Source organism: Sus scrofa, chromosome 14, assembly GCF_054392235.1.
Source record: "Sus scrofa isolate SSC_HxYL_T2T_F1_AM1 chromosome 14, Sscrofa_HxYL_maternal_Yorkshire_Landrace_v2.0, whole genome shotgun sequence".
Classification (NCBI taxonomy): Eukaryota; Metazoa; Chordata; class Mammalia; order Artiodactyla; family Suidae; genus Sus; species Sus scrofa.
In genome coordinates, this window is record NC_139396.1 from 74,127,254 (window position 1) to 74,151,996 (window position 24,743).

A 24,743-nucleotide genomic window follows, 5' to 3' on the forward strand; every position below is an offset into this window, starting at 1 on the left:
AGAAATGGCAAAAAGACAAAAAACAAAAAACAAACATGATCAACAAGGACCTACTCTATGCACAGGGAACTCTACTCAACATTCTGTAATAACCTATCGTTACAGGAATCTGAAAAAGAATGGATATATGCATATGCATAACTGAATCACTCTGCTATACATCTCAAACACATTTTAAATAAAAAATGCTCCAATAAAAAAATGAAAGGAGGTAAAAGAGTATATGCTGAGAACTATAAAACATTAATCAAGGAAATTAAAGAGGATTCAAAGAAATGGAAAAATATTCCATGTTCCTGGGTTGGAAAAATTAGTATCATTAAAATGGCCATACTACCCAAAGCAATCTACAGATTCAATGCAATTCCTATCAAATTACCCATGACATTTTTCACAGAACTAGAAAAAACAATCCAAAAATTTATATGGAACCATTAAAGGCCCAGAATTGCCAATGCAGTCCTGAGGAACAAAAACCAAGCAGGAGTCATAACTCTCCCAGACTTCAGGCAATATTACAAAGCTACAGTAATCAAGACAGTATGGTAGTGGTATCAAAACAGACATGCAGACCAAGGGACCAGAACAGAGAACCCAGAAATAAACCCAGACACCTATGGTCAATTCACCTTCAACAAAGGAGGCAAGAATATAAAATGGGAAAAAGACAGTCCCTTCAGCAAATGGTGCTGGGAAAACTGGACAGCAGCATGTAAATCAATGAAACTGGAACACACTCTCATACCATGCCCAAAAATAAACTCAAAATGGCTTAAAGACTTAAACATAAGGCAAGACACCATCAAACTCCTAGAAGAGAACATAGGCAAAACATTCTCTGACATAAACCACGCAAATGTTTTCTTAAGTCAGTCCCCCAAGGTGACAGAAATAAAAGCTAAAATAAACCAATGGGAACTAATCAAACTGACAAGCATTTGCACAGCAAAGGAAATCATAAAAAAACCAAAAAGACAATCTACAGAATGGGAGAGAATAGTTTCAAGGGATGCAACTGACAAGGGCTTAATCTCTAAAACATACAAACAACCTATACAACTCAACAGCAAAAAATCCAACAACCTAACTGAAAAATGGGCCAAAGACCTGAATAGACATTTCTCTGAAGAAGATATACAGATGGCCAACAAGCACATGAAAAAATGCTCAACATCACTAACTATTAGAGAAATACAAATCACAACAACAATCGCCTGGCACCTGCCAGAATGGCCATCATTAATAAGTCCACAAATAACAAATGCTGGAGAGGTTGTCGAGGAAAGGGAACCCTCCTGCACTTTTGGTGGGATTGTAAGTTGGTACAACCACTATAGAAAACAGTATGGTGGTACCTCAGAAAACTATACATAGAACAATCACACAACCCAGCAATCCAACTCTTGGGCATATATCCAGACAAAACTTTCATTGAAAAAGACACATGCACCCGTATGTTCACTGCAGCACTATTCACAGTAGCCAGGGACATGGAAACAACCTAAATGTCCACCAACAGATGAATGGATTAAGAAGATGTGGTACATATACACAATAGAATACTACTCAGCCATAAAAATAAAAAAATAATGCCACTTGAGACAAATACCATATGATATCACTTATATCTGAAATATAATATACAGCACAAATGAACCTTTCCACAGAAAAGAAACTCATGGACTTAGAGAATAGACTTGTGGTTGCCAAGGGGAAGGGGGAAGGAATGGAATGGACTGGGACTCTGTGGTTAATAGATGCAAAATATGGCATTTGGAGTAGGTGAGCAATGAGATCCTACTGTATAGCACAGGGAACTATGTCTAGTAACTTGTAATGGAACATGATGGAGAATAATGTGAGAAAAAGACTGTGTGTATATATGTATGACTAGGTCACTTTGTTATACAGTAGAAATTGACAGAACACTGTAAATCAACTATAATGGAAAAAATAAAAATCATAATAAAAAATAAAGTCATAAATCATACATAAAATGTATAGATCAGTTCTTAGCAAAAGTGAATCAATTAATTATTATTGGTATTAGAAGACACATCTCACTAATTTCACCAAAAATTACTATAGTAATTAAAATAGTTTTAGTAAAAAAATAACGTTCCAGGTAACCCAGCCTATATCAGGTAATTAATACAAATCTGTTGAATGAATGGACAACATTCCACCCTAAATGGTAGCCTTTTTTTTAAAGAGATCATTATAAGATCTTAGAATTTTCTAAGAACTTACATTAATAAGTAGAGAGGAATTTGAATGACACTACATCTTTCAAAGGTGTTAAAGTATTACAAGTCACCTCCTAAAACATTACATTTTTTTCTATTTGGATTTTTTTTACAACTGAAGAATGATGAGAGGGTTAAAGCTCAAGTTAATAAATTCACTGCTAATCTTTCTGGTTGCTCCAGAATGGTGGGCAAATTAATTTCCTGCATGATTTCCCTAGCTGCAAGGGAATGATAAATCAAGAGGGATTCATGGACCACTTAGCATTTATTCAATACACAATACGGCATTTGTTTAGTGACTATTCTCAACTGCCATCAGGAATACTATGCTGACTAACGTGGGGGTCCTTGTCTTCCAGGCATTCAGCCTAAGGGAGAGACGATCAAGGAAATCAGTAAGTTACAAAACAACTGAATTGTTGAGTAACCATGAAGGTAGGGGTTGAGGAAAAATATGGTGACTTAACTATGCCTGAGGAGAAGATGAGCAGGGTGTGGGTGGGGAAAGACACCAAAGAACTAGTGAGATTTCATGTGTCTTGAAGACGATACACATTTTGTAGGAAAGGGGATTCAGTGAACTCCAGGCAGAATGGGGAGCATGTACAAGTGCAGCGCTTGTTTAATTCCCAGGAGATATTAAGACACTGAAGTGGTGGTGCATATGTAGGAGTCATGGAAGAGAGGAGCTTATATGAGTTGCAGGGAAACTTGGTGGTGAAACCGAGTCCCCCTCAGTTATGAAAACCACATCCAAACACTGCCCAGTGTTTCCCAGGGAACAAAATCATGCTGGTTGAGAAGCACTGATTCAGAGGAAAAGGGTTAAGACAGTATGAGAAGAACAATGCATATGCAGGTATCACTGGGTCACTATGCTGTACAGCAGAATGTGACATAGCACTGTAAATCAACTATACTTAATAAAAACAATTTTTTTACTCCTCTCTCAAAAAAGAAAGTTCTCACGACAGTGCAAATCAACTGTGCTTCAATTATGGCAAAAACGAAAGCCTAAAAAGAAAGGAAAAATCCCAGTTATCAGTTCTAGTTTAATCCTTCTTAGGAAGTGGATAGGAATTAATCATGATATAATTTCTCTATAATACATTTTTCTTTGTTATATGTAAAGTGAGGATGACATTACCCATCTCACAGCACTACTCTGAAGATTAAGTGATATTCTGAAGTAATGATATGTGTCAGGGGACTCACACAGAGGCTGGTCCGTGGCAGTGCCTTGTAAATGTGAGATGGTCCAGCAGACTAAGGGGAAACTCAATTGTGTTAATTGCTTTGCAGTGTACAGATAATTAGTTTAGTTTAAAATGGTCTTTATTAGTTGGAAAAATGTCCCAGAAGGATAGCTTTCAGCACCACCATAATCATGGTTTGTTTACAACTTTGAGACAGGCTCTCAAATTTCTTTATCTCTTTTTCCTAATTAAGAAATAAATGTATTGCAACCAGAAGTTAAGATAATACTCGAAGTCATAGGTAACTCATAGAAGAAAAATATCAACTGCAATTTTGGCCATTCATTACTTGATTCTGTTTGCCACCACTGTTTTAATACTGTGTGTAGTTTATACTACAGTATTGGGAAATAAGCTATATGTTAACATAAGTATAGAAGTCATTTACCAGGAGGAGAGAGTGGTTTTATTGATGACAGCTTTTCTTATAGGTCTGTCTCTATTGATTTGTTTTCCATATTAAAAATAGGTCTTCAATCTTTTAAGGCCAGAGTTCACATGGAGACATCCCTGACTCCTTTTACCTTATAGAACGTTTCTTGCAAAATATGATTCCCCTTTTTTTTCTTTTTAAAATGATTAAATTGTGTGCTATGCTTTTATGAGGATTAATCACAATAATTTTCATACTGTAAATGATTGATAGATTTCAAATGGGGTAGATTTGAAAAGTAGGACAATGACACAAACTTTGTGCCATGAATTTGAAAAGTTTCTCTCTAGGAAAATAAGCACCACTTTACTTCTCTTTGTTCAATGGTCTCAATCAAAGAAAATATTGACTTGTTTATTTTTTCAAAATCTTAAAGAGTAACAAAATTAAAAAAATACACTCCCCAAATTGACAGAACACTGTGAACCAGCTATGATGGAAAAAATTAAAATCATTTAAAAAATAAATAAATGTAGAAAGAAAAAAATTAAAACAAATATATATGTCCAGTAGTAGCCAATATAATAAATAAAAACAGTGTCAGGCGAACATGTAATTTTCTGCCAAGTGAAATAAACTACAGAGTTTAAATCAATGAAACTAACCCCACTTTTATGAAACCCTACTTGACAATTTTGAAACTATAGCTTCTACTTGACTTCACAAAAACATCCTTTAAAATTTAGTGTTGACAGTGGTAGAGAACACAAAACAAGATCAAGACCTCTGGGCCCATCAAAGTTCAAAGGCCAATGGAACTCAAAACATAAAATTCTGAGTTCAATGATTTTCTTTCAACCATCAGCTGAAGCATGACTGCAAATATAAATAAAAAAGGGCTGATTATAGACACACATATTTTAGCATAGCTGTACCTCATTCCTCCAACTGTGATTCTCCAAGTTGAGTCCAATGGTCCTAAAGTATCATAAGCACTCTTTGCCTCTCCATTCCTAGCAGGTGTGTCTTTTTTTTTTTTTTTTTTTTTTTGTCTTTTCCAGGGCCGCTCCTGTGGCACATGGAGGTTCCCAGGCTAGGGGCCTAATTGGAGCTGTAGCCACTGGCCTATGCCAGAGCCACAGCAACTCGGGATCCGAGCTGCATCTGCGACCTATACCACAGCTCACGGCAACGCCGGATCCTCAACCCACTGAGCGAGTCCAGGGATCGAACCCGCAACGGCAACCTCATGGTTCCTAGTCGATTTGTTAACCACTGAGCCATGATGGGAACTCCTAATTTCTTTTCTTACAGAAGGAGTATTTTAATGTTAGGCAAATCTTTTTTTTTTTTTCAGACAAAAGAACTGCCTCACAAAAATTTTGCATTATCCCCGAGCAAACTTAAAGTCTGATGATCAACAGCAGCAAAGGCTGGTCTTTAGGATTTGCCTAATTGTGACTGATACTTATTTCTCTCTTAATCTACAGTTTTATTTATATTTGTCCCGCTTTAATTTTCTATTCCATTTAAAATTATTGTTTTATTCTTGTTATAACCTATGTAGAGTATTTTTTTTTTAACCAGAGTAAGACATATCAGTAAAGACAAGTAAACAGTAGAGGATGGAAATGTTGAAAGGAAGAAAAAATTAATAATGTAAAGAAAAATATATTTGAACATTAAGATGGCTAAGTTAAACATGGGGAAGTTCCTAATTTCACAGCTATCATTGATTATATTATTACTATTCAGATGAAATAAACCAATTTGCTTTAAATCTCTCTCCAATATGGGAATATAGTTTAGGGCTCCTAAATATATGAAATCACTTATTCCTTGAGACATAGTATGTTGTTATACTAAGAATGAAAACTAATTTCAAAGTGAAATTTCACAACTGCTGAGAAAAAGAATTTTATGTATGAAAGGCTTATATTACTGTTGGCTGATAAGACCCAACATCCATGTGGGTCATCTGCTCTTTTTCTAAAATGCAGATGTGAAGCACTGTAAAGCATATGGACTTTAATTGGGTTTGAGCTTTGCCAAGAAAAGTCAGAGATTTAACAGATGAGTAGAAGGGGGCACAGAAACAACTCAAGTACTTCCTAGAGGTTTACTTGGGTAGCATATAACCTGCTTGGACAACATTAGACTTTATTCAGTTATTCACAAGTGCAGCTGTTTCTGAAAAGACTATTACTTACAGAGCCACAGTAGCATTTTACCTCTTAATGTCCCACATGCCCTTAGCAAAGTTTTTAAAGATAAGGCACTTCAATCAGGAGTCTTTAGACTAGAACACCCCCTAATATGGCAGAAAAAAAATTTAAAGATGAAAACACTGGTGGAGAAGAGGGAAGTGAACAGCCAGGCCTTAATGAAATCAGGATGAGCTGCTCACCAAAATATTAGATTTGCTGGCCTATGACTTTGTCCAAATCCTTTAAAAATGATGCCCATCTCTCTGCTTGCAACAGAGCACACCAGACATAGTCTCTGATCTGAGGAATTACCATTTTTATTGATCATTATTTTATATATCTAGTTCAGCAGCTAAATCAGTTCCTAGCTTTGGTATAATTTCATCTGCTTGTGTCTAAAATTAAAATGCATTTGAATTATTCATCATTCATCTCACAAATATTTACTCAGGTCTGATGTGGTCCAAGCATGGAGGATCCTAGAAGAATATATCTTTTGTTCCAAAATGTTCACTCTCAAAAGTCAACACAAAGTGCTAGAGTAATGACGGGAATAAGAAAAAGTCTGATAGAACAGTAAATCCCTATGACAAACATGTATATTTGGGGAGCCATTTGATTCATTAATATAACGTAATACAAATCCTCACAATCAACTCAGCATCTGTATCGTGCCTTCCCTCTAATAAAAATGTACTCGTTTTTATATTAGATTTTTAAAAATGAATCCTAATCAACTTAGGGAACTTTTCTGATTGAAAAGGAGTTAAAGGTAAGTGAAAAACAATACTGGAAAATGCAAAGGGATGTATGTTTAACCCAAGGTTCATTTAAGACACTATTAGTTTCCCTCTCAATAGCTATTTCATATGGTGGTGGCAATATGGTGGATTTCAGAGAGATTTTAATTTCCCTCTGTCCAGATTCTGGGCACTCAGTGACATAAAGAATTTAGAAAAATGGCTTTATCTTATTGGAAAAGCTTTGCCTATACTAATGCAGAACCTTAAAACATAATGTGCTTCACTGCTTGAATCCTTTCAAAGAAATTCCTAAAATGGCATGAAAAGAATCTGTGGTCTTTTTATAACTCTATTCACCACAGAGAAGAATTGTACACAAGGCCAAGCCATCCTGGTCCCCAAAGGAAATACAAAGGCATCTCATTAATAAGCACTATCCTGTACTGGGTCCAGGATGCCCAGTGTATGTGTGCCTGGCCTCTCCATGTATTTTGTTCTCCATTTGTCCCCCAGGATAAATACTCCAGAGAGAGCTGAAAACATCAACTGTCTCCTTAAGTGTAGGATGGCTCTGCGCAGACAAATTATTTGGGTAAACAGACCCACTTAGGTAAAGGAGAGAGCTATGCCTGAAGCATTAATTCAATACCTAGGTAACTGAGTTTACAACATCTTTATTAGTTTCCATTACCTGAACATCTGAGGCACATTTTTGTCTTAACACAGCTCCTTGAGCTTTTCACAATGTCAGTAGTGAAACACCAAAGGTTTTATATTGGTTTGGGATTGGTATATGCACACTGAGGCATATGGAATGACTGGCCAACAGGGACACGTTATAGAGCACAGGGAACTCTACCCAATAGTCTGTGATAATCCACATGGGAAAAGAATCTGAAAAAAGAATGGATGTGTGTACATGCATCACTGAATCACTTTGTTGTACAGCAGAAATGATCACAACCTTATCGATCAACGATACTTCAATACAACTTTAAAAAATGAAAAAAAGAACAATTAATTATTACAAAAAGAAAAAAATTGTCACCACTGTGAAATTAAAGCTGATTAGGCCGCGCACAAGGGGTGCCGACAAGGACGCAAAGTTTCTACTCAGCTTCAAAGCAGTTTGTATTTAGTGATTTATTTTTAAACTCTGAATAAAATAACATCACAGTGTGTCAGAGGGTGTCCTTAATGAAAACTTTCTGATGATATCTTATCTTCCTCCCTTCCGATGGCACGTGCACTCTCTCCAGTTATGGGGTGGCTGAAGTCTAAAAGGAAAGACTTCAGTATCTACCTCTATGGTCTACATAGTCACTATACAGTTATCATGAGAAGAAAATCCCTCCACTTCGGCTCAAAGAAATAACCTGATATACGTTATTCATTGTTGAAAAGGAAAAACTCTATGTCTGAGAGGAAGGAGAAATGATCCCAGGTCTAACTACCAACGTCAAACACACATCCGTAGTTTGGTTATCCCGCCTAAAAATTTACCAGTATCAACTTATTTTGCTGGGTGAATCATGCAACTATGAAGGAGTGACATTTAAAACACATTGGTAGCTGTGCTGTAACATGAATCTTATAATAATGTCACTGCCAAACTATTAAATCCCTTTGCTCCTGATGGCAGTATGACATCAGGACACTGCTTGGGCAGCAACTTGTAGGAGAAGTCAGTAAAACTTTTAGCCTATGGGTCACTGCCTGGAGGAGCAGGCAAGGAGAAGGTATTGTCAGATTAGGCTACAGGACCCATGTGGAAATGGAATAAACTTTCCTTGGTATCTGCAGTCACCTCCTTTGTGCCCTTTCCTCCATCTGTTCCTGAAACCTAATGCCACCATGACTTGAACCTGAACTTGGGTTCTATAAAACCTGAACTTGGGTTCTTTACTCAACCAAGGTATCAATGATCACCAGTTGTTACCATTACTGCTACTATTATTGAAGAGTTTACGCAGGCATTGAACCCACAAGTTTCTATTCATAACAGTTTCTCTGGCTGTTGGGTGGAGATAGGATTGAACAGGGACTAGAATAGAAATGATGCGGTGACATAGGGACAATGGTAGAAGACTGATAATATTAGAAAGTGGTGAATTTAACCTGCACTTGGCAGGGGGTGGCATTTGACGCATCTAATAGCTAAGAAAAAGATAGTAGAGCAGTGGTTCTCGCCTTGGCTGCACATCAGAATCATCTGAAGAGCTTTCTAAAATTCTGAAGCCCAGCTCCACTCTCAGTACTGTTGACTTAATTTTCTAGGTGCAACCTGAGCAACCAGATAATCATCTTTTCATATTGAGAGTTGAGAACCACTAGGTTGGATCAAGGCTTTGGAGAAATTGATGGGTTAGATGTAGAGAAGTTAAGAAGAGGTAAGTAATTTTTTTGCGTGGGGCACACCCAAAAGTTCCAGGAATGCGGAAGTTCCCAGGCCAGGGGCGGAACCTGGCCACAGCTGTAACCAGAGCCGAAGCAGTGGCAACACCAGAACCTTAACCCACTGACCCACAAAGGGAACTCCAAGATGGAGGAAATTTGTATGACAACTAGAATTTTGGCACCAGCAATTACTTTAACTGTAGTGCCATTTGCAGAGAAAGAAAGCCAAGATTTATGTGAAGTCTCTTGAGTTTTTTGATTTGGCAATTTTTTTATATCACATGTGTATTAATTTGTACAGGCCAAAAAAAACCCAAAAAGGAAAAAACCAACCCCTGTAAAATAAAAACCTAAGATAGCTGTAATGTGCAGGTGACCAGTTGCAACTTCGACCTTAAATCAGGGAGGTTAAACTCTAATTATGGATTTCAGACTCTCACAGAATGTAGGAATGAAATTCTCTGGAGACTCTTAGAAACATATCCATTAATTCCTTGATACCTCATTAATAAGAAAGGTGACCTGGTAAATTTGGTGCATTGTAATTGTGGATTTATTTTTTTTCCCTTCTTCCATCCTCTCCCTCCCCACCTCTTTCTAAGGAAGCATAACATTTTTTTTTCAAGGTCATAGGTTAAGGAGTAAAGCTAGGTTTTATATCTGATTAAGTCTCAAGTCTGTCTGTGCCACTTACCAAATGTGGTTTTCAGTAGACATTTTTGAGGGGAGGGGGTGGACAGGGGAGTTGTTACATAGAGTCTTGCTTTTGAAAATACAATTTATATAGATCAGACACTTCTCTAAATACATACCAGAATTTCAACGAGCCTACCATATTCCCAATAATATTTCAAAAGTTGAATACAACAAAGCAATGAGTCAAATAATAAAGTATCCCTTAGTGATAACACACCCATCCCCCCCCACACCCACAACCACACACACAGCACTCATCAAAGAGTCTGAACTGAGTTAAATCAGGAGCTACATGACTTATATCTTATGAGAATCTAATTTCAGAATATTTCCTTCAAGAGAATTCATTAATAAAACTGTCAAATACTGTATTTTTTTATGTCATATGATACACCAAGGGAGTACTTATCCTACAACCTAAGAGATCAAAGAATCATTAATTAATTCCCATGTGCAGTCATTTCATAATTTGGTACTCAGTTTTTCCTAAGCCTGGATTAATTTTGGAAAAAAAAAAAAAGAAGTTTCTATCTTCCTGTTAGACTTTTGAGCCACAGATGCCGTTCTTATAAACACGCCAGGGAATCATCATATTTTACACACTTGAGTTTCACAGAGTTGTAGATTAAATCTTATTATTTTCAGAACCATACGAGCATGGGATTTCCCTTCTCTCCTGGAATGAATGCTCTTAATATGTATTTATCACATTACAAAGAAAATGAAGGAGTCTTGTAGATCATACTGTAAACACATAGTCACCTTCGACACATGAATTTTACTCTTCAGAACAAACTCCACTCTAAGTTAACAACAAGAAAAGCAGAAGTGGATACACATCCACAGATATGACTCAAAGAGATGAAGCATATGCTGGAGGTTTTACATACCTATTCCAGGTAGGCTCATCAAACCAATCCAATGTTTCAAGGACTGTGCTGTGTGCTAAACTTTCCTTGTAGAAAGAAACCAGATGCCATCTCACCACAAAAGCTGAAAGCCAAACAGATAAATCAGAAGTAAATAAATCATCTAAAACAAGATAAAAAGCTGAAGTAGGATACCTGGATCACTCAATGATGAGATGGGGCTTTAATTAAATGATAGATTTCACATGTGAAGATTTAGCCCAGCATTTTCCCAAATGTACTCCATCAAGAAGTCCTTTCATGCCACAACACCTGATAGCATCCTGCTGAATGAGCCATCCACAGCAGCTACTGGGGAAACAGTGAGTTTGTGCGACATACTTCTCCACAGGGATGTCACATCTTGTAGTTACGGTCCTGTGGTCACATGTTCTCAGTTTGAAACTTCCAACAATTGGGAGTACTCCGTAAGCGCCCCATCTTAAAATCTGCACAGAAGGCACATATATTTCTATCTCACATAGAAAGCTAAGTGTTAAGCTTCCTTCACAAGTTTTATAGCAAATTAGCAAAGAATCACTCATCTGACTAGTACAATTTGTTAAATGATGGCAAAGGGTATTTGACATTCACTTTGATCATCATTTTGATCAATATTTATTGAGTGAATAATAGAACTAGATATTGGGTTGAGAAAATGAATAGGACTTGGTCTTGCCTTCAAAACACGAAGTCCAGTCAAGTGGGAAAGGCTACGCTGGACCCACATCAATGCTGAGAATTAAACAATTGTGCTCACAGTGCAGACAGGGTCCGAGGTGGCGTCACCAAGCTGAGGGTCTTTAAGCTGAGCCTTGAATGCTCAGTAAGGAGAGTGACAGACAAAGGGAGCTGGGGGCGAGGTGGGGGGAGAAGGCTATTATTCAGACAGCATGTTCAAACACAGGAAGCTATGAGGGAGAATGGCATGTTCTGAAAGCTGCCTCACATCAGGCCTACAATAACGTGAAGGGAACAGAACATGCACAAAGGAAATTGCAGAACATCCTTCTACAGATATAAATGACTGTAAATCAGCCTAACGGTACAAACAAAAGCACCTACTCCAATAACTGTACAGAATTTGAACCTATTCCCAAAGTCCTGTACACCCATCATCTTGTTCTGGCTTCACAATCTCTCTGCAAATTAGGAGAGTGTAGGAGTGCCTCTTGTGGCTCAGTGGTAACAAGTCCAATTAGTAACCATGGGGATGAGGGTTCGATCCCTGGCCTTGCTCAGTGGGTTAAGTATCCAGCGTTGCTGTCAGCTGTGGTGTAGGTCACGGATGTGGCTTGGACCCTGTGTGGCTGTGGCTGTGGCGTAGGCTAGCAGCTGCAGCTCCGATTTGACCCCTAGCCTGGAAACTTCCATATGCCTCAGGTGTGGGCCTAAAAAACCAAAACCAAAACCAAAACCAAAACAAAACAAAGTAGGACAGTGTAATCTCACCTCTACCACGTGTGGGAACACTGAGGTTGAAAGGCCTCTTCAAAACTATAATGCAATTCTTGTAAATCAGTTCATGTATCCTATTTTGGATTACCCATATAAGCAATATCATATGATATTTGTTTTTCTATGTCTGATTTACTTCACTTAGAAGGATGATCTCTAGGTCCATCCATCTTGCTGCAAATGGCATTATTCCATTCTTTTTTTTTTTGGTCTTTTTGCCTTTTCTAGAAGCGCTCCTGCGGCGTGTGGAAGTTCCCAGGCTAGGGGTCGAATCTGAGCTATAGCCGCTGGCCTCCGCCAGAGCCACAGCAATGCGGGATCTAAGCCACATCTGCAACCCACACCACAGCTCATGGCAACGCCAGATCCTTAACCCACTGAGTAAGGCCAGGGATCGAACCCACCACCTCATGGTTCCTAGTCGGATTCGTTAACCACTGCACCATGACGGGAACTCCCCATTCTTTTTTTTTTAACAAAACAGAAATAGACTCAGACATAGAAAACAAACTTATGTTTACCAAAGGGGAAAGTGGGTAGAGGGATAAACTGAGAGTTTGGGATTGACAGATACACACTACTATACATAAAATGGATGACCAACATGACCCACTGTACAGCACAGGGAACTATAGTCAATATCTTGTAATAACATATAATGGAAAAGGATCTGAAAAACAATGTGTATATATATATAGATATCTGTATATACACACATATAATTATACATACACATATATAACTGTATATATATATGTATATATATATACACACACACACGTAACTGAATCACTTTGCTATACACTGGGATCATTATAAATCAACTATACTTCAATTAAAAAAATAAAATAAAAACTTTCTATACTTGGGGGAAAAATGATTTATGTTGACTAGTTCAGCCCCCACTGTCGCAGGGACAGGTGTGCAGTGCATGTGATGTGGGTGTTGTGGTCTCTGCCCTCCTTCAGGACATGTGCCTTCCTGACTATGCTCCAGGCCCAAACTGATGGCTGTCACATCCCCTTTCCTATTGCCAGTTTCAGGAAGGTGAGCATGGGGTAGAAAGATGGTGATTAAATCCATGTGTTTTCACCTCTGGCATTTTGATATTTTTAATAAAAGCCTTCTCTGCACATGGAAGGCAGGGCTGGTGACCGTGTGTGTCCAGCAACCATGGAAAAACTGGTGGCTCTGTCTCCATCCAGCTGCGGTCCTCAAATGCCCTCTGAGGACGTAATTGTTACAAATGAGTCTCTCGCAGGACTGGTGGTTTTTGCCTCTGACTTCATCAGCACTTTAATAGCTTTGCTGGCATAGTGTGTGGATAACGGGCTTTGAACTGAGGTCGGAATAAATGCATTTATTCAGAGAGGAAAGGAGGCCAGCACTTGTCTGTAACATGTAAAAATGTGGGGGGAAAGCATGGAGATGGGACGGGGTGAAGCAGGTTTAGTAACCTGCAAAAATGAAGAAACCTTGTCTATGACACATAGCTTATGTAAGAAGTAAAATTCTAAAGGAGCCTGTGGCGTTCCCCAGAGTATGGGAAATATACTTGCTGAGGCTGGAAAGATTGTAGAAGATTTTTTTCCTTCCTCTTCTTCTCCCTCCTCCCACTTCTTCTCTTTTAAACTCCTGAAATGGAACTGTTTAGAATACAGCTTACGCATTTCAATTTCTCATCATGAATTGTGAGAGGCTGAAAAATCTTTTGGTAGCCCCTTGTGAAAGAGGATAGGAATTTTTATTTTCCATGCTTTTCCAACTGAGAAACTGTATGCTTGTTACAGGCTTTCTGAGACCTTATAACATATGAGGAATTACTCTGGCTTTAGAGAAGTGTGACTGCTTAAAAAGGTAGCTTCTGTTACAAAGGCTTTTAAGATAGAAACCAATTCCGGGCAACAGATGAGCAATAATGCCTAGAATACAGACACTAGATGTGAGACCAAGTCCAAAGTACACTATCATCCAGATATGCAACTTCTAGTAATTATTTTGTGTTACATTTGCTTGACAAATCACACTTGTTACCACAGGAGTAAGCTTGTTCTTGGCTAGGATGCAGCAGACAGCAGATAAAGCAAAAGCATTACCCCAAACCAAAACAATGAAGCAAATAAACAAGAAAAAATACCTCTGAGAAACCTAATGGAAGAAAATTTAGACATATCATTTAAAAGAGAAACTGACTAGACACAAAATTCTAAAATGTGTAATTTATGGCAAAAAATATTTTGAGTGTATTCCCCATTTGTTTGTGTGGATACTTAGGAAATTCACGGGGTCCAAGAGATTTGACCTCAGTGATCTGTTATATAATTCATCACTTGCTGGCAAGATAGAGACTGCTTCTCTAGAGAAATCTGATAATTAGCCCCTGTAAACTCTGGAATGAGAAGCCAACTTCTATGAAAATTTGTACCAAAAGAACTTGAATGGATAATCCATGCAAGAAGTCAGGGCTAGGAGGATTGGTAGGTAAGATGGGGGAAACACAGACGAAGGTGAGAAGTAACAATTTCCTGTGTGGCATTAACACACTAGGCATTGAATAATTTCAACAACCTTGTGAAGAAGATATCATTGTCACTAGTTCACAAGTGATGAAATTATTATTATTATTATTATTGTCTTTTTAGGGCCACACTCTCAGCATATCACGGTTTCCAGGCTAGGGGTCTAACTGGAGCTGTAGCCCCTGGCCTACGCTACAGCCGCACCAGATCCCAGCCACATCTGCAACCTACTCCACAGCTCACGTCAATGCCGGATCCTTAACCCACTGAGTGAGGCCAGGGATTGAACCTGCATCCTCATGGGTACTGGTCAGATTTGTTTCTACTAAACCACAATGGGAACACCTTTTCTATTTTATTTTAATTTAATTTAATTTTATTTTAAAAGAGGCTAATTCACTTATTAAACAACATGAAGTGGCCTGAGTTGGGATTTGGATCTTTTTGTCTGATACTTAGGTGATTTCCCTAATTAAACCACACTAATTCTCAAAGAGTAAGCAATATGTAAATTAAAAAATCTCAATGGCAATCAAACAGATCCAAATTTTAAAAATGACACAGATTGGGAGTTCCCATTGTGGCTCAGCAGATTGAGAACCCGACTAGTATCCATGAGGATGTGGGTTCGATACCTAGCCTTGCTCATTGGGTTAAGGATTTGGCATTGCCCTGGCCGTGGTGTAGGCTAGCAGCTGCAGCTTTGATTTGACCCCTAGCCTGGGAACTTCTATATGCCATGAGTGTGGCTCTAAAAAGACCAAAACAAACAAACAAAAAACCAACATGGACTGCATTAACCACAATTATAAATAATAAAATACAGATAAGACTATTGGGAAAACAATAAACTCACATATTTCTACTGGTATTACACATAGGTAGAGCCCACCGAATCACCAGTCTCACCCACACCTATATTAAGAGTACTTAAATACATTCATTTTTGACCTGGTAATCCCACTCACAAATTATCCCAAGGAGACAATTGACAATTAGGAAAATGTTCATGCAAGCATTTTTTATAATAGTGAATAAGAGAAACTATTTGTGTATCTCATGGGGGACATCTAAGAAAATGTTGGTATATTAACTCCATAATATGTTAAGTAGCCACTAAAGTAATAAATCACAATATGGAGAGAGAGGTATATAAAATTATATGTTCTGATTATGAGTGGGTACAAAATATATATGTGAATAAATACTAGCCAGGGGACCAGAATAAAGAAAATTGTGGTGGTAGGGTAGCAGAGTTATGGATACATTCAAAAAATCTTAATTCCATCATCACAATATATTTTCCAACTGTACTCATTTGAAATAACCACTGAATACAATACAAATACAGACCCACGAACATGATGTATTTGGAATATGTGTTTACATGGTTCAATGATCTCCAGCATACACAATATTATTTGGTTACATTATTAACTCTGATGACAGAGGAAGGAGGTAGGACATGAAGGAGGTATACTTAGTATGATGCTGAGATAAAATATATATATCTCAACAGAATGATGAAAATCAATTTCTTATAATGACAGTCCATGGAAAAATTAGGTAAAATGACAGAAGCGAAGATTCACTGACATAATTACCATGGCATGTGATTTTAAATGGATCTATCTATGATCAACAGTCTTTCCCACTCCATACCACAGCTTTCACCTCACATTCCCTCCGCTCTATCTCCTAGAGGGAAAAATGCTAAAGAAAACTGGCTGAGCTGTGGAATTCTTTCATTTCTTCATTTTCTTCTTGAAGACATGACCCTTGCCCCAACAGTGTCTTCTCTACCTCTGGAAAGCCATTTTGTCTTTGGCTGGACAGGAAGGAGGTGCATCTGAAGAAACAACAGCTAATTCTTGGCCGCCTGCAGCTGCCTCATGAAAGGATAAGGGGGAGCTAACAAGTGCCCATCATTTATCGCACAGTCATCTCTCTCCAGTCTTAATTTCATTCCTGGTTTTAGGCCATAAATTCCTAGTATTTGCCACCCCCCAAATATCTCCTAACCTCTAGAAGTGAGACAAAAGCAGAGAAACTACATTGCTTATCTTCTGGGTCAACAATTCTTAGAAAGCAAAGGAACTTCCTATGTTTATATATCTCACATATCATTAGAAATTCACAAACCTTATTCCCTGCCCCTCCCCCTGTATTGTGTTTATATGTTTACATGCATAAAGAATTGCATAAGTAAATATGAATCAAGTACTGTTCAATTTCTTTTGGGTAAATTAGCTTTTTCATTAGCCTTCTTCTCTCACTCTTTCTTAGAAAAATATATACACACACACATAGTGGAGAGAAGTAATGGCTTCAGTAATGTCAGAAAGAGAAAAAACAGTCTGCATCTCCAAATAGGACTTTGTCTCCTTTGAGCTATGGGGCAGGGCTCTGCATTCATCTGGGTGCTGCCAGCCCTGCTGCCATTGGCATGCATGTCATCTGTTATTTCTTGATCAGTTAAGGTTGGGTAGACATCTCTGATTAACTCAGCCTCATCTTACCTCCTGTTGACAACACAGCCTTCTTCGAGATCTGGCTGTGAAGCACATTCGGCCTTGGGAGCTGTAGACCTCAGGTCAGAGACACCTTAACTCATGGGATGGCACCCCAGCTCCATTCTCTGTCTGGAGATCCTATCGATGCTACACTAGAACCTAAGTTCCAAGGTTTTTCTCTGATTGACCAGGCTGAACTGCTAAGCTTGCTGTGATGCTGGGAGAAGGTTGCATATGAAATAACACCCTGTCTTGGTGTACACCTCCTTTTCACTAACACATTTCTCATTCTCTGGGCTGAGACTCCAAGAGAGAAAGTTGGGAGGCACCTGTTAGACTGTTTCACTTCCATTCCTTCCACCATCATTCTTGTTTTGCAGAATTCCTCAGACTCAGCAAAGGGGTATGTCTTTCTTTTCCTTCTTGGTGTCACAGTCTCCTAATATCAGAGTGAGCTTAGATGTAATAAGTTGAAGGTTTTTTCCCCCCATACGATACGACTTGAGTTTTCTGGGCTGATACTTAATAAACTAAAAAACAAACAAACAAACAAAAATCCAGAAAATTCCTTCTCAAAAACTAACATGGATTTCCACTTATAGCCATGATAGAGTGATACAGATGAAGTGTAACCTATGTCACTGGTGCCCCTCCCCAACTTCACTGGCCAAAACCTAGAAAACTGTGAACATATAAGTGAAACAAGTACTTTGGGGAACTGGAATAGGTAGTGCAGGATTGTGATGGGAAAACAATAAGAGAAGAGAAACTTTTTGGAAAGTGGACAGAGGAAGGGGAAATCAAGCACAGCGTGGCTGCTGCACTGAATTTGAGGAAGTGGTGATCAGAGTTTGAGGAGTCCAGTAACCCCATGAAGAAGATGCTCAACAATATTAGCTATTATGAAAATGTAAATTAAAACCACAGTGAAGAAGTTCCCATTGTGGTCAGTGGAAACGAACCTGACTAGTAACCACGAGAATGAGAGTTCGATCCATGACTTTGCTCAGTGGGCTAAGGAACTGGCATTGCCGTGAGCTGTGGTATAGGTTGTAGACATGGCTCAGATTCCACATTGCTGTGGCTGTGGTGAAGGCCGGCAGCTACAGCTCTGATTCAACCCCTAGCCTGGGAACTTCCTATGCTGTAGGTGCAGCCTTAAAAATTAAATTAAATTAAATTAAAAAATAGAGCAAAACAAAACAAAAAAATTAGATGCCATCACACACCCATAAAAATGGCTAACATGAAAACTACTGATCATGTAACGCTGGCCAGGAAGTGAAGTAGCTGTGACTCATACACTGCTGGTGGGCATGGGGAATGACACAACCATACTGGAAGACAGTTTTGCAGTTTGTTATCTAAACATATGCTTAATATATAGCGGAACAATTTTACTCCTCGCTACTTACCCAAAAGGGACAGAAATATATGTCTATACAAAAACTTACACCTCAATGTTCATAGCAAAAGCAACTTCATTCATAATTGCCTCAAACTGGAAAAAAAAATGTTCATCAGATGGAATGGAGACAGTAAATCTTGCTACTGTCATACAGTGAAATTAAAAATGCAATAAAAAGGATGAATTCCTGATACTATTCACAATACCATACACAAACCTCAAAAATATGATGAGCAAAATAAGCCGGACATGAAACACATATTGTAGGATTCCATTATTATAAAACTCTAGGAAAAAAGTGAATCTAAGGTTCAGAAAACAGAACAGTGATTGCCTGGAACTGGAGTGGGGGTAGGGTGGGTGTCTGTCAATCCACTAGGAAGGGCTATATGGGAACTTTGTGTGGTGATGGAAATGTACTATGACTTGATTTAGCTGTAATAACATGGTAGATACATTTGTTTACCCTCATCTGAATATGCATTTAAAGTGAGTGCTTGTTATTTTATGTATACTGTCTTTCAATATAATATTGAGATTAAAATTACATTTAACCTGGTTTCATATTCTTTTATTTATTTGGCACGCAGAAGTGCCCAGGCCAGGGATCAAACCTGCACCAGAGCAGCCACCCAAGTCACTGCAATGACAACAGCCAGATCCCCGATCCTTATCCCACTGAGCCACCGGTGAATTCCTCTTATTCTTTTATAATATCAGAGCTGATCTCTTAAAAATATTTTTTAGCTTAAAGTCATTTTTTTTCTTTTTTTTTTGCTTTTTTTAGGGCTACACCTGTGGCATATGGAAGTTTCCAGGCTAGGGGGTCCAATCGGAGCTGTAGCCACTGGCCTACCCCACAGCCACAGCAACACAGGATCTGAGACCCATCTGTGACCTACAGCACAGCTCAAGGCAACGCTGGATCCTCAACCCAATGATCATGGCTAGGGATCGAACCTGCATCCTCATGAATCCTAGTCGGGTTCATCAACCACTGAGCCACAAAGGGAACTCCCTTAAAGTCATTAGGAAATGTAGAGCTCTTGCATTTGTTTAAAAATAATCCAGTGTTTGTGGGAAAAGGATGGTACAGCAAATAAATAAGTTGACCATGTGCTGCTAATTACCAAAGGCAGGTGGTGAGCGCAGGGGGTTGATTATGTTATTCTGCCTACTTTTGAGTATGTCTGCAATTTTTGATTTAAAACACTTTAAACATCTAGTGGATGGCATTTCTTTAATTAAGATGTTATTAGTAACATATTAGTTCGCATTCGATGCCTGTTTTAACTACCTCCTTTCCACATCCTTAATTCCTAATCATATGTAAAGTCTTTCTGGGTTTTTGTTACATTTTCCAGGTTGTCCTTTACTTTTCTCCTTTCAGCTCTTCCTTAATAGCAACTTTCACAGAATCAACTTATGTAACATGTACGAGTCCAGACCTGAATAATTTGAAGAAAATTAGTTAAGGCTCTGAGTCTGGTCCTTTGTATTAAACAATCATGAATTTCAGTAAACCTGGCCTGTGGAAGAGAGGCCCCTTCAGGAACAAATGAAAGAACAAAGTGTAGAGAAATACCACTTGGTTAAGTTGGTATAATAAGTCTGCTTAATATTTGACTGAAACAAACAGGACAAAGAAACCAATTCAACACGGTGAACACAAAGAAAGAGATGTACAAAAAAATCTTTAGGGGAAAAAATTGGATTTAATTATTTTCATCCTCCCTTTCCCTTTTAAGGCATTTGGATTCTTGCTAACTTCAGGGAAGGCTGGCGTCAGGCTCAGTCACGTGAGTGGGGTTCTGGTCTGGAAGTGCTGAGCCTAGTCCTGGCTAGCACAGAATGTGAATAGGTTCCATGCTGACATTACTTTTATAGGTTTTATATATCATTTTATAGATTTTCCAGTGAGATTGAGCTCAGGATGAAGTCAGTCAAAAGAGGAATTAAGTATATAGAAGGCAATATTCAACTACGTAGGCAGGAATGCCCTTTAAAGAAATTAATGTCCCTTTCAATTTCTTAGTAATGTATAAAAATGGAATATAGTGTTTCCCTCTGATCCTATTATCTCTAGAACTACTCATTCTTTTTTGTGAATAAGACCCCAAATGGTTTTTCTAGTGAGCAAGAGTGGGCAAAGAACATGTATTAATTACCAACAAAGAACATAAGCTCTGTAATCACAGTCTGATGTGATAAATTATAACTTTGTTCTCCAGAAGCTGACCCATAATGGATGAACTGGGAAATCTTCTTAATGCTGAACTAGAAAAATAAAGGATCTGGATGTTTGAGAGTGCAAGCTGTATAGGGGCTATGCACAACCATGCTATTGTAGAGCTTTCATTTTCCTTTAGACACATTTCTTTAAATTTTAAATATATCATCCTTTTTTCTTTCCCTTACCATTATTATTTTAAATTACAGCATATTGATTTAGTGTTGCGCCAATTTCTGCCGTACAGCAAAGTGACCCAGTCATACACATACTTAACATTCTTTTTTTAAATATCATCCCCATCACGTTCTATCCCAAGAGACTAGACACAGTTCCCTGTGCGACACAGCAGGACCTCATTGCTTATCTATTCTAAATGTAATAGTTTGCATCTACTAACCCCAAATTCCCAGTCCATCCCACTTCTTCCCTCATTCCCCTCGGCAACCACAAGTCTGTTCTCTACGTCGGTTTGTGAGTCTGTTTCTATTCTTCCAATAGCTTCATCTGTGGCATATTTTAGATTTCACATTTAAGTGATATCATATGGTATTTGTCTTTCTCTTTCTAGCTTACTTCATTTAGTATGAGACTCTCTATTGATCCATGTTGCTGCAAATGGCATTATTTCATCTTTTTTATGGTTGAGTAGTATTCCATTGTATATATGGACCACATATTCTTAATCCATTCATCTGTCAATGGACACGTAGGTTGTTTCCATGTTTTGGCTATTGTGAACAGTGCTGCTATAAACATACGGGTACATGTATTTTTTTGAATTGTAGTTTTGTCCAGATAGATGCCCAGGAATGGGATTGCTGGATCATACGTTAGTTCTTTATTTAGCTTTCTGAGGAATCTCCATACTGTTGTCCACAGTGGCTGTACCAATTTACATTCCCACCAACAGTGAAGGAGGGTTCCTTTTTCTCCACACCCTCATCAGCATTTGTTATTTGTAGACTTACTGATGATGTCCATTCTGAGGTACAGTGGTACTTCACTGTAGTTTTGATTTGCATTTTTCCAATAATTAGTGATGTTTTAAGTGTATCTTCTTGTGAAACATTTCACCTTAGGAATAAAGTACAAAAATTTAAAAAAGAGTCTGACTCTAGAACAAGGGACAGAAACATTCCTAGGATAGAGACATATTATATCGTTTCTTTACCAAGATTTTCTACTCTTAATTATTCCAAAGGGACTCAGAGGTAGCGAGCATGATACACTAGTGTCTTTGTGGGATGTAGAAAAGTGTAATTATCTTCCTTGCCTGTGGGAAGTTTACATTATCTTTTAGGTAAAAAGATAATCATGTAAGTTAGGGAGTTCCTGTTGTGGCACAGCAGAAATGAATCTGACTAGTATCCATGAAGACCCAGGTTTGATCCCTGGCCTCACTCAGTGGGTTAAGGATTTGTCATTGCTTTGCGCTTTGGTATAGGTCACAGATGCAGCTCGGATCCAGTGTTGCTGTGGCTGTGACATAGGCTGGCAGCTGAAGCTCCCACTTGACTCCTAGCCTGGGAACTTCCATATGCTGTGGGTGTGGCCCTAAAAAGCAAAAAAAAAAAAAAAAAAAAAAGGAAAATCATGTATGTTAAACAATATTAAGCTTTATATATGTATAACGTGAATCAGTTTTTCTTTTCTTTCTTTCTCTTCCTTTCTTTCTTTTTTCCTTTCTATCATCCATCCATCCACCTACCTACATCTGTCTGTCTGTCTATCTATCTACCCTCTATGTAATATGGTGTATCTATTGTTGGCAGTGAGGATTATATGGCTGTGGGAAAAGCATAGACTCAAAAAGGACAAATTAAGAAAGAAGGAAATGCTTTGTGGGCAATAAGCTAGATCACAAAATATGAGCATAATTCACAAGATAACAGGAGGAAGTGCTCCAGGGATGGGAGACAATAAAAACAAAGGCTAAGAATTAAGAATCAAGATGATATACTGTGGGACCAAGGGAGAAGACACTGAGCTGAGTTAGAGGAAATTAGGTTGGAGCCCAACTTGAGAAAGCCTTGAATGCTGGTCCTCAGGAACTTGTCTTTTGTCCTGAGAGCAATGTAGTCAAGCGAAATGTACTAAGGACAGGAATGACATGATAGAGGTGGTTTTTATATCAAAGAGACGTAGGAGCAATGCTGACTAAACACAGGGCAAGAGGCTAAAGAAGCGGAGGCCAAATCAAATTTTAAATGTGTACTGCCCTTAAGCGATGAGTAAGGAACATTTCTAAGTGGCAGCAAACTCCTAACAAAATGAAGTGCATAGAGTCTGCACATGTTGCTGAACTTCAAAGCGATTCAACACAAAGTACTGACTGCACACTGCTTTAAGTTGTGTGAGAGAGACAATAGGGGTTGTCAAAGGGTTGCAAAGCCACAGAAGCACAAGGAAGGATGTTTGGTGTTTATCAGACATTTAAGAAAGAGGATCTAGAGGAAGTTGATTTGCGCTGGAACCTGTGGAGTGGGGTCAGGTTTTGCAGGCAGACACAGAAGATAAGGACATTCAGGCAGAGAGAAATGCAGGAACAGGTTGGGCTGACAGTGGAGAATACGCAAGGGCTCGGTGGGTGCATGTCCCTTTTATAGGAGGTGGCATGTGTGGAAGGAGAGAATGAAGGAATGTTTCCTTGAGAAAATTACTTCTCCCTTTGGGCTTCAAATTCTTCATGGAGCTTTACATTTTTATGGTTTAAATTCACCCTCCCAAAAGTTGAACAGTAATCTGTAACTGAGAGCGTTGAAAACAGAGCGATTGTGGGAAGCAGTCATGGTGGGAATCAGGAGAAAAGACAAGGTTTTGATAGAACTTGATAGAACAGGGGACTACAAAGTGCCAGGGACATGGTGACAGGCAGGATGCTGAGGTGGGCTGGGATGCCAGAGACAGGAGCCTGAGAAAACATGTCACCAGACCTCTGAGTGTAAATGCCAGACTTGAAGCTTTTAAAAAGAAAAATTTTAAAAACTGAAATTATAATATTGTGTCACTTTCTGCAGTACAGCCAAGTGACTCAGTTGTACATATATGGATGTTCCTTTTTATATTCTTTCCCATCATGGGATCGGGAGATTGGATATAGTTCCCTGTGCCATACAGCAGGACATTAAGCTTTTTTAATTAAGTGCCTGACATTAAGCTTTTGGTTGCTGAGGTATCCATTTCATCCATCTGTGTGACACAGCTGCTAATAAAACAACTAGATAAGAAACCATGCCATCCTACCCATCAAGGGCCCCTTTTAGAAAACTTGGGGTGACCTGCTTGAATGACCCTGCTTTCCCCTTCCTGCATCCTAATTCTTGCTTCTTCTTCTTCTTTTTTTTGCATATGTAAGTTCCCAAGGCCAGAGACTGAATCCTAGCTGCAGCTACCAGCCTACCCTTGCGCCCCATTAGTCAGTCTCAGGTCCACATTCCCTCCCTCTCTCTCTCCCCTTTGCTTTGATGTCTTGGGCTCAAGTGGGCCATGTACACTCCAGGACCTGCGAATAGTAAATCTTTTTCTTCAAAGTTCCCTGATGGTTTTTGCTAAGATGCATCTCGCAATCCTAATATGAACCACAAGGCCTAGTCAAGCCACAACTCTGGCTCCAGTTGAGGAGATGTTTGTGGGGGTTCAATAAGTTAAGTAATAATACAGACCCAGGCATTCTTAGTCCACAACATCACTATTAATTGGCTGAGAGTCAACACAACAAATTCTTATCAGACTGGATATAAAAGGAAAAGGATATTATTCCCATATTTTTATATGGCCAAGGAA

The 24,743-nt window shown here is 38.6% G+C and overlaps 1 protein-coding gene across 12 annotated transcripts in view; it reads right to left on the reverse strand.

The window, feature by feature from the left end:
- Nucleotides 1-24,743, reverse strand: part of CHRM3 (cholinergic receptor muscarinic 3) — a 542,465-nt gene that overhangs the window by 255,559 nt on the left and 262,163 nt on the right. For all 12 annotated transcript variants that reach the window (XR_014825490.1, XM_084992556.1, XM_084992554.1 and 9 more), the window contains one exon: nt 10,812-10,914. The gene's annotated coding sequence lies outside the window, so the exon portion shown is untranslated. The remainder of the gene's footprint in view (nt 1-10,811; nt 10,915-24,743) is intronic.